Source organism: Prunus dulcis, unplaced genomic scaffold (genome assembly GCF_902201215.1).
Source record: "Prunus dulcis unplaced genomic scaffold, ALMONDv2, whole genome shotgun sequence".
Taxonomy (NCBI): domain Eukaryota; kingdom Viridiplantae; phylum Streptophyta; class Magnoliopsida; order Rosales; family Rosaceae; genus Prunus; species Prunus dulcis.
In genome coordinates, this window is record NW_023010005.1 from 10,167 (window position 1) to 20,243 (window position 10,077).

Genomic DNA, 10,077 nt, shown 5'->3' on the forward strand with positions numbered 1-10,077 from the left:
AAAACGTGTTGGAATTTGTAGAAAATTTAATATGCTCCTTTGAGCGTTTTCAGCCACAGTTTTTTATGAACCAGGTATGGATTTTGAACCTCTCGAGTTGTTTTTCCTGCTAGTTGCATTAGTTTTGAAATTTCCGCATTTTGGTAGTTCTTTAAGCAATGGAAGTTTGGCTGGTTTTTGACCTCCGATTCCGGCCACTTTTGTCGACTTTTTGGGGTATGTCCAAGAACAAAAATGGCTCCATTTGATGTCCTGAACCTAGGGTAAGAAGCTTGGCCCTTGATTTTGAGATTTTCCAGCGGGTGGTATCACTTTGGATACCCACGCCCTGCCTGCCCGTGTGGAGGCACGTGGGTGAGTTATTTTCTGTCCTAAAATGATCTCCTAGTTGTCAGGAGCGTGTAGGAATTCGCGGATCTCAATTCGAACAATGTTTGAGCCCCGATCGGATCTCGCATATTGTGCAATTTTCGGGTTCGATACATTTGAACCGTTGGATCGTAGTTATCCTCATATATGTCGATCTACATAATTCCAGGATCGTGTAGAAATTGACGGATCGTGAACCGGAGTCCCGGATACTCCGAAAAGGCCAGCCCTAGGGCTAGGGTTATAGAAACCGTCCAATCATGCGATCGTGATCAATTCGACAGTCCGATCAAGACCAAACTTTTGGGACATGTGTCCTAGGCATATTGGAACCTTTAGGGACTTTCGGATCGGAATTTTGAGGTCGTGGACCCGACGGGACCCGGTTTGACTTTTTGAGGACTTTATCGCTTTTAAGTCCCGTTTTAGACCGCTTTAAACCTTGGGAAAAGCGGGCACACATAATTGGACGCATATTCCACTATGCGAGGGTATATCTAAGGGTTATTTCAGTGTTTGGTATTAATACTTAAGTGAAGCTGAGGAAACCCCTAAGAGTATGGGTATTTATTTATCTGTTTATTTACCACCTGTTTATATATTCATATAACTAATTGTGTTGTAAGATTGTAAATGTAGTATTTGAATGGTATGTTAATCAGTGAGCGATATGGTTAACAAACTAGTTAAGTATTTAATATATTTAGTCAGTAGTTGAAAAGGATGAATCATAGCACTTGGCTTTCATCCGATTGTGGCATATAAATGTATATATATTTTAAGAATAGTTGAGAACAAGTTTATTGAAAGTTGATATAAATGAAGGGCTATGGTTTTCAAACCCACCACAAGGGTGCCCCTAGTTACTTTGAAACAGTTTGGTTATTTTGATAATGCCCCATGAGTTTCGAGGACTCCTGAACCGTGTGGTGCGAGGAATGCGGCTCAGATTGAAATGTTATTGCTGAGACCTGCGAGGATTGCAGCTCAGATTGAAGTGGTATCTCCGAGACCTACGAGGATTGCGGCTCAGATTGAAGTGTTATCTCTGAGACCTGCGAGGATTGCGTCTTAGATTGAAGTGTTATTCTAAGACCTGTGAGGAATGCGGGTCGGTTAACTTTATGTTTCCGAGACTTGTGAGGATGGAATTGACGGTATTAAAGGAATTGACGGATCAGAAATGGGGGTACGCCTAGGTGGAGAGAATTTAAGTTATGAGATGCTTTTAAACTAAATTAAGGATTTTATATGGTTATCATTATTTTCCTAAGCATCACTTTTGTTTTACAAGCGATAGATGGAAATATATATGGATTCTAATTAAGTTGTTGATTGTTGAGCCAATTCTTAACAACTAAAATGAGTTATTAAAAACAGCAACTTTAATTCTCTCAAGTGCACGAACCGTTTATAGTATAGCTTATGTAAATACGAGGTCGATCCCATGGAGAATGGTAACTTGGTTCCAAGTTAAATTACTTAGAATGCTAGAAAAACATAGAACAAAGAAACTGACTAACTAGCTAAAGGCAAGGTTGAATTCCACAATGCCTCTTGCTAATTACTCAAGGTCTAGGACAGAATCCTAGCACCACACACGCACTCGAAATGGGGGGTTTTGTTGTTGAAACGAAAAGAAGAAAGTGAAATGAAAGTGCTCGAAAGTAAACACTGGCAGCAATCAACAGATTGTGAAACAATAATTGAGAGGTGTTAGAGCCTTGGAATCCACCACTAGTTTTCCTATCCAAGTTATGAATGCATAAAAATTGACTCAAGCTTCATCAACAATAGATTATCGCATACAAGCCTATGGTATCTAGGTGCAGGATGCATGATTCTCCTAAGGCATGTGATTATGCATGGTATCAACACAACACGTAATCTCTAATATGCAACCTAAGCATGGTATCTACTTAGAATAAAGCATACGAGAGTCATTAAGCTCATTGAGAATATGATAATCACACAAGTCCTAGAACATGGTATCTGTCCTAGTCAACCTATGGTTACTAACTCCTTGAATGATTCCTAGGCCATTCATGTGTTGCTTGTGAAAGAAGAGTAGAATTGGTGAATCTAAACCCCTTCCCAACCTGTACTAGATGCATAAAATCCTAGTTAGCTACTCCAAGAAAACATACATCAAGCACCTAATAAACTGGAGATTAACAACTTGATAATAAAAGCAAGGAAATCAATTAACTATAAAATCATCCATAACATTGAATATTCATGACTAGAGCTTCAGCCTAAGCCCTAACCAAATGGATTAGTTAGACATAACTATGAATATAGAAAATAAGACATACATAGATAGGATAAAGAGAGGAGAAGAACTAGATGATGGCAGCAAGGAAGTTCCCAGGACAGCTCCAAGCTCCCTTGACAGCTCCAAGCTCCCTTCTCTCTTTGTGGTGAATCTGAATGTGTGTATGAGAGTAATGGATGAAATGAATGTTTGTGTCTCCCTTTGAATGAGTGTGCAGCTCTCTATTTATAGAGTGCAATTTCGTCCTCCCCTTTGGCTGGTGAAGCACACCTCTCTTAGCTGCTCCCAACTGCTCCAGCTGCCCATACTTGCCAACTGCTCCAGCTGCCCATACTTGCCAACTGCTCCAGCTGCCAAATACATGCTTTGGTATGGTTTCTTTTTGGAAAGCTTGAATTTTGTTCATCTTTCTGAGCTTCTGAGCTGATTTGACTCCCATGTGTGGCTGCCCATGTGTAGCACATGGCTCTAGGGATGTAGCCACATTAAATGTGATGGCAGCCAACATGACTTTTCTGTGGACTTAGTTCAGTCTTTGATGTGCTGAGGGCTCCAGATATATCCAATTGGGCTGAAATTTGGATATGTTATAATAAACACCCATTGGAACAACTTCTATCAAGGATGTCTCCTCATCCGACCTGTGTAAGTTTCTGAAATGAGGACTGCAAGATGACCTTCGAAACTGGACTGACAAGGAGTGTGGCTCAAATTGATTTTGTGTTTAAGCTCATATTCCTCTTGTGCCACTCAGCCCTTAACATGCATGAATTGTATCAAATGTCATCCCCTTGCTGTCTTAACCTACAAAACACACAAACATAGGTAAGAGACTCAAAATAAAGAGAAGCTAAACAAAATTACTAAGCAAAGAAGGCATGCAAATGTGTGAAATTATGACCTTATCATTGATATATATATATATATATATATATTTATGGATTTTACGTGAGTTTGATACAAGGGTGTTCGGAGCTTATAAATCTTTAACTTACTTTATTTTATTTTATTATGTTTATTTATCTTTATCTTGCATTATTTTATATAGTATTAAATAGCTTAAGTTTTTCTAGTATATTTTGCCCCACGAGTCTTAGAATTATCCAGACCGTGGGAGCGAGGATTGTGGATCAGGTTGACCAGATGTCTCCTGAGTCCAGCAAGGATTACAGGGCAGGATGTGTCACCAATGGTGTCACGAGAAAATGGATAGTTATGGCTTCCCAAGTGTGATTATCTGAATCTAAATACTTTTATTCATTCATTTAATTATACATCGCCAAGTGAGTAATGCCAAGAAAATAGGAACAGGAAGCGAGGATGAAATATGAGAACTACGTGTGGCTTGATCCCTCAGTAAAGGTACGTAGGCAGCCTATGGTTACAAGGTGCATCCACGAGTTAGAATGTTTGAGATTACCAATGTATTATTGTTGTTCTGAAAGTTGAGATGAATTTTATTAGCAGATTGATTTATTCGTTCATTGAGGCTTGATACCAGAATGTTGTGATGCTTGATTTCCTGGATATAAATTGATATATGCTCAACGCTTGAGAAATTTTAAATGTTTGTTGACAGGTAGAAATTTTGGGAAATGTTCAATTTACAGAGGAGACTCTGTCGAATTTTCGGCAGAAGTCGAACTTGAGATAAATTGTATTTGAATGGAAGGGCAAAAAGGTCATTTGTGCCCGGCATCGGCTAAGTGTCGGACACGCAAAGGGTTCGGCTCAAATTCCAAAGTGGAATTTAGGTTGGGTCCTATCACCACCGGTACAAGCATCGCCTTTTCATGCTGATTTCTTCCTCAAAATGCAACACTTTATGAATCAACTTGTTAACACTTGTTAGCCAACTTTGAACATCAGAGTTGATAACTTCACTATTCCTTTTGGCAGCATTAACCAATTCTTGCACCCCATCTTTCATTTCAAAAAGTTGTTTAAGTTCATCATTTAGATCTTTCATGTTGGTATCATAGTAAATCAAATAGCCAAATTCTCTGCCTATTGGTGTCACCAAGGACTCTGCAATTTTGGATGCAATTGAAATAACAATTTCCATTTCCTTGTGAGATCAAAGACACGTAGATGAAATGCTTATCTCTGTATCTTGTCTCCCAATATGTACAAAGTCCAATGAAAAATAGATCAATATAAAAAGAATTTGTACACTTTGTATGATTTTTCCAATGTGAACGAAATTTTTATTGCCTTAAATGTCACATCTTCTGACAATTGTTGACTTTCACACCTTTCCGAAGAATATGTTTTCTTTAAAGGGATTAAAATTTTATTTTACTTGACTACGCCTTTTTTTTATTATTAGCTAGCCTCCTTGGAACCAAAAGGAATAAGTTATATATAGAGGCACCTTCTATAGTGCACCAGGTGCACCCATGCACCATTTGTCCTTTATGATATTTTCAAAAAATTTTAAAAATTGGTTACCGGTTATACAAGTTATCAAGTTTTCACTTTTTAAAAATGCAATTGCATAAGGGTCATGCAATTATGCCTTTTCTGTTTCGCAATTGGCATATGATTAGATAGTGATTTACAATAGTTTGGATATGAGAGTACCATAACATTGTAAAAGGATCCTAAAACTTATAAGTTACAAGATTTAGGTAGCGATTTACAAGTTTTTGAACAAAGATTACAACATTAGGGTTCACCTAATCCATAATGTTGTAAACGAAGTTATCAAGTTTTCACTTTTTTAACAATGCAATTGCATAAGGGTCATGCAATTATGCTCTTCCTGTTTGGCAATTGGCATATAATTGGATAGTGATTTACAGTAGTTTGGATATGAGAGTACCATAACATTGTAAAAGGATCATAAAACTTATAAGTTACAAGATTTGAGTAGCGATTTACAAGTTTTTGAACAAGGATTACAACATTAGGGTTCACCTAATCCATAATGTTGTAAATACTCATTTATAAGGATATGGATCCACATTATAAGGAATTGGTTACTCCGGATCATAAGGATGTAAATTGGGTCCTTATTCAAGTAAAATGAGGGTTTACAATATTAAGGTCTCGTATTACTCTTTTATGGATAGTTATGCTCTAGAAGATTGTAAAAAACATCCTTAATGTTGTAATATTGTCATTTACAAAGAGAATGACGTCTAGTACAATATTAAGGTAACTAGGGACATTAGGAAAGTAAATTGGGTCCTTATAAGTGTAAACACAAATGTTTACAATTTTAAGGTCTTAGATTATTCTGTTTAGGACAGTCATGTTCCACAAGATTGTAAAAGTTATCCTTACTCTTGTAATATCATAATTTACAAAGATGAAGGCATGTAGTACAATTTTAGGGTAAGGGGGAACCTTGGAAACGTAAACTAGGTCCTTACACTTGTAAACTCGGATGTTTACAATATTAAGGTCTCGTATTACTCTTTTATGGATAGTTATGTTCCACAAGATTGTAAAACACATCCTTAATGTTGTAATATTGTCATTTACAAAGAGAATGACTTCTAGTACAATATTAAGGTTACTAGGGACATTAGGAAAGTAAATTGGGTCCTTATAAGTGTAAACACAAATGTTTACAATTTTAAGGTCTTAGATTACTCTGTTTAGGACAGTCATGTTCCACAACATTGTAAAAGTTATCCTTACTCTTGTAATATCATAATTTACAAAGATGAAGGCATGTAGTACAATTTTAGGGTAAGGAGGAACCTTGGAAACGTAAACCAGGTCCTTACACTTGTAAACTCGGATGTTTACAATTTTAAGGTCTCGTATTACTCTTTTATGGATAGTTATGTTCCACAAGATTGTAAAACACATCCTTAATGTTGTAATATTGTCATTTACAAAGAGAATGACTTCTAGTACAATATTAAGGTAACTAGGGACATTAGGAAAGTAAATTGGGTCCTTATAAGTGTAAACACAAATGTTTACAATTTTAAGGTCTTAGATTACTCTATTTAGGACAGTCATGTTCCACAAGATTGTAAAAGTTATCCTTACTCTTGTAATATCATAATTTACAAAGATGAAGGCATGTAGTACAATTTTAGGGTAAGGGGGGAACCTTCGAAACGTAAACTAGGTCCTTACACTTGTAAACTCGGATGTTTACAATATTAAGGTCTCGTCTTACTCTTTTATGGATAGTTTTGTTCCACAAGATTGTAAAACACATCCTTAATGTTGTAATATTGTCATTTACAAAGAGAATGACTTCTAGTACAATATTAAGGTAACTAGGGACATTAGCAAAGTAAATTGGGTCCTTATAAGTGTAAACACAAATTTTTATAATTTTAAGGTCTTAGATTACTCTGTTTAGGACAGTCATGTTCCACAACATTGTAAAAGTTATCCTTACTCTTGTAATATCATAATTTACAAAGATGAAGGCATGTAGTACAATTTTAGGGTAAGGGGAACCTTGAAACGTAAACTAGGTCCTTACACTTGTAAACTCGGATGTTTACAATATTAAGGTCTCGTATTACAATTTTATGGATAGTTTTGTTCCACAAGATTATAAAACACATCCTTAATGTTGTAATATTGTCAATATTACAAAGAGAATGAACTTCAGTACTAGGATATTAAATTGGTTATTACCTTATGGAAGTGTAAACACAAATGTTTAAAGTCAATTTTAGGGTCTTTAGATAAGTGTAAACACAAATGTTTACAATTTTAAGGTCTTAGATTACTCTGTTTAGGACAGTCATGTTCCACAAGATTGTAAAAGGTATCCTTACTCTTGTAATATCATAATTTACAAAGATGAAGGCATGTAGTACAATTTTAGGGTAAGGGGGAACCTTGGAAACGTAAACTAGGTCATTACACTTGTAAACTCGGATGTTTACAATTTTAAGGTCTCGTATTACTCTTTTATGGATAGTTATGTTCCATAAGATTGTAAAACACATCCTTAATGTTGTAATATTGTCATTTACAAAGAGAATGACTTCTAGTACAATATTAAGGTTACTAGGGACATTAGCAAAGTAAATTGGGTCCTTATAAGTGTAAACACAAATGTTTACAATTTTAAGGTCTTAGATTACTCTGTTTAGGACAGTCATGTTCCACAACATTGTAAAAGTTATCCTTACTCTTGTAATATCATAATTTACAAAGATAAAGGCATGTAGTACAATTTTAGGGTAAAGGAGAACCTTCGAAAGGTAAACTAGGACCTTCTACTTGTAAACTCGGATGTTTACAATATTAAGGTCTCATATTACTCTTTTATGGATAGTTATATTCCACAACATTGTAAAACACATCCTTAATGTTGTAATATTGTCATTTACAAAGAGAATGACTTCTAGTACAATATTAAGGTAACTAGGGACATTAGGAAAGTAAATTGGGTCCTTATAAGTGTAAACACAAATGTTTACAATGTTAAGGTCTTAGATTACTCTGTTTAGGACAGTCATGTTCCACAAGATTGTAAAAGTTATCCTTATTCTTGTAATATCATAATTTACAAAGATAAAGGCATGTAGTACAATTTTAGGGTAAAGGGGAACCTTCGAAAGGTAAACTAGGTCCTTCTACTTGTAAACTCGGATGTTTACAATATTAAGGTATCGTATTACTCTTTTATGGATAGTTATATTCCACAAGATTGTAAAACACATCCTTAATGTTGTAATATTGTCATTTACAAAGAGAATGACTTCTAGTACAATATTAAGGTAACTAGGGACATTAGGAAAGTAAATTGGGTCGTTATAAGTGTAAACACAAATTTTTACAATTTTAAGGTCTTAGATTACTCTGTTTAGGACAGTCATGTTCCACAACATTGTAAAAGTTATCCTTACTCTTGTAATATCATAATTTACAAAGATGAAGGCATGTAGTACAATTTTAGGGTAAGGGGGAACCTTGGAAACGTAAACTAGGTCCTTACACTTGTAAACTCGGATGTTTACAATTTTAAGGTCTCGTATTACTCTTTTATGGATAGTTATGTTCCACAAGATTGTAAAACACATCCTTAATGTTGTAATATTGTCATTTACAAAGAGAATGACTTCTAGTACAATATTAAGGTAACTAGGGACATTAGGAAAGTAAATTGGGTCCTTATAAGTGTAAACACAAATGTTTACAATTTTAAGGTCTTAGATTACTCTGTTTAGGACAGTCATGTTCCACAAGATTGTAAAAGTTATCCTTACTCTTGTAATATCATAATTTACAAAGATAAAGGCATGTAGTACAATTTTAGGGTAAAGGGGAACCTTCGAAAGGTAAACTAGGTCCTTCTACTTGTAAACTCGGATGTTTACAATATTAAGGTCTCGTATTACTCTTTTATGGATAGTTATGTTCCACAAGATTGTAAAACACATCCTTAATGTTGTAATATTGTCATTTACAAAGAGAAATGACTTCTAGTACAATATTAAGGTAACTAGGGACATTAGCAAAGTAAATTGGGTCCTTATAAGTGTAAACACAAATGTTTACAATTTTAAGGTCTTAGATTACTCTGTTTAGGACAGTCATGTTCCACAAGATTGTAAAAGTTATCCTTACTCTTGTAATATCATAATTTACAAAGATGAAGGCATGTAGTACAATTTTAGGGTAAGGGGAACCTTCGAAACGTAAACTAGGTCCTTACACTTGTAAACTCGGATGTTTACAATATTAAGGTCTCGTATAGGATAGTTATGTTCCACAAGATTGTAAAACACATCCTTAATGTTGTAATATTGTCATTTACAAAGAGAATGACTTCTAGTACAATATTAAGGTAACTAGGGACATTAGCAAAGTAAATTGGGTCCTTATAAGTGTAAACACAATTGTTTACAATTTTAAGGTCTTAGATTACTCTGTTTAGGACAGTCATGTTCCACAACATTGTAAAAGTTATCCTTACTCTTGTAATATCATAATTTACAAAGATAAAGGCATGTAGTACAATTTTAGGGTAAAGGAGAACCTTCGAAAGGTAAACTAGGTCCTTCTACTTGTAAACTCGGATGTTTACAATATTAAGGTCTCGTATTACTCTTTTATGGATAGTTATCCATAATGTTGTAAATGAAGTTATCAAGTTTTCATTATTTTAAAAATGCAATTGCATAAGGGCCATACAATTATCCCTTCCTGTTTGGCAATTGGCATATAATTGGACAGTGATTTACACAAGATTGTAAAACACATCCTTAATGTTGTAATATTGTCATTTACAAAGAGAATGACTTCTAGTACAATATTAAGGTAACTAGGGACATTAGGAAAGTAAATTGGGTCCTTATAAGTGTAAACACAAATGTTTACAATTTTAAGGTCTTAGATTACTCTGTTTAGGACAGTCATGTTCCACAACATTGTAAAAGTTATCCTTACTTTGTAATATCATAATTTACAAAGATAAAGGCATGTAGTACAATTTTAGGGTA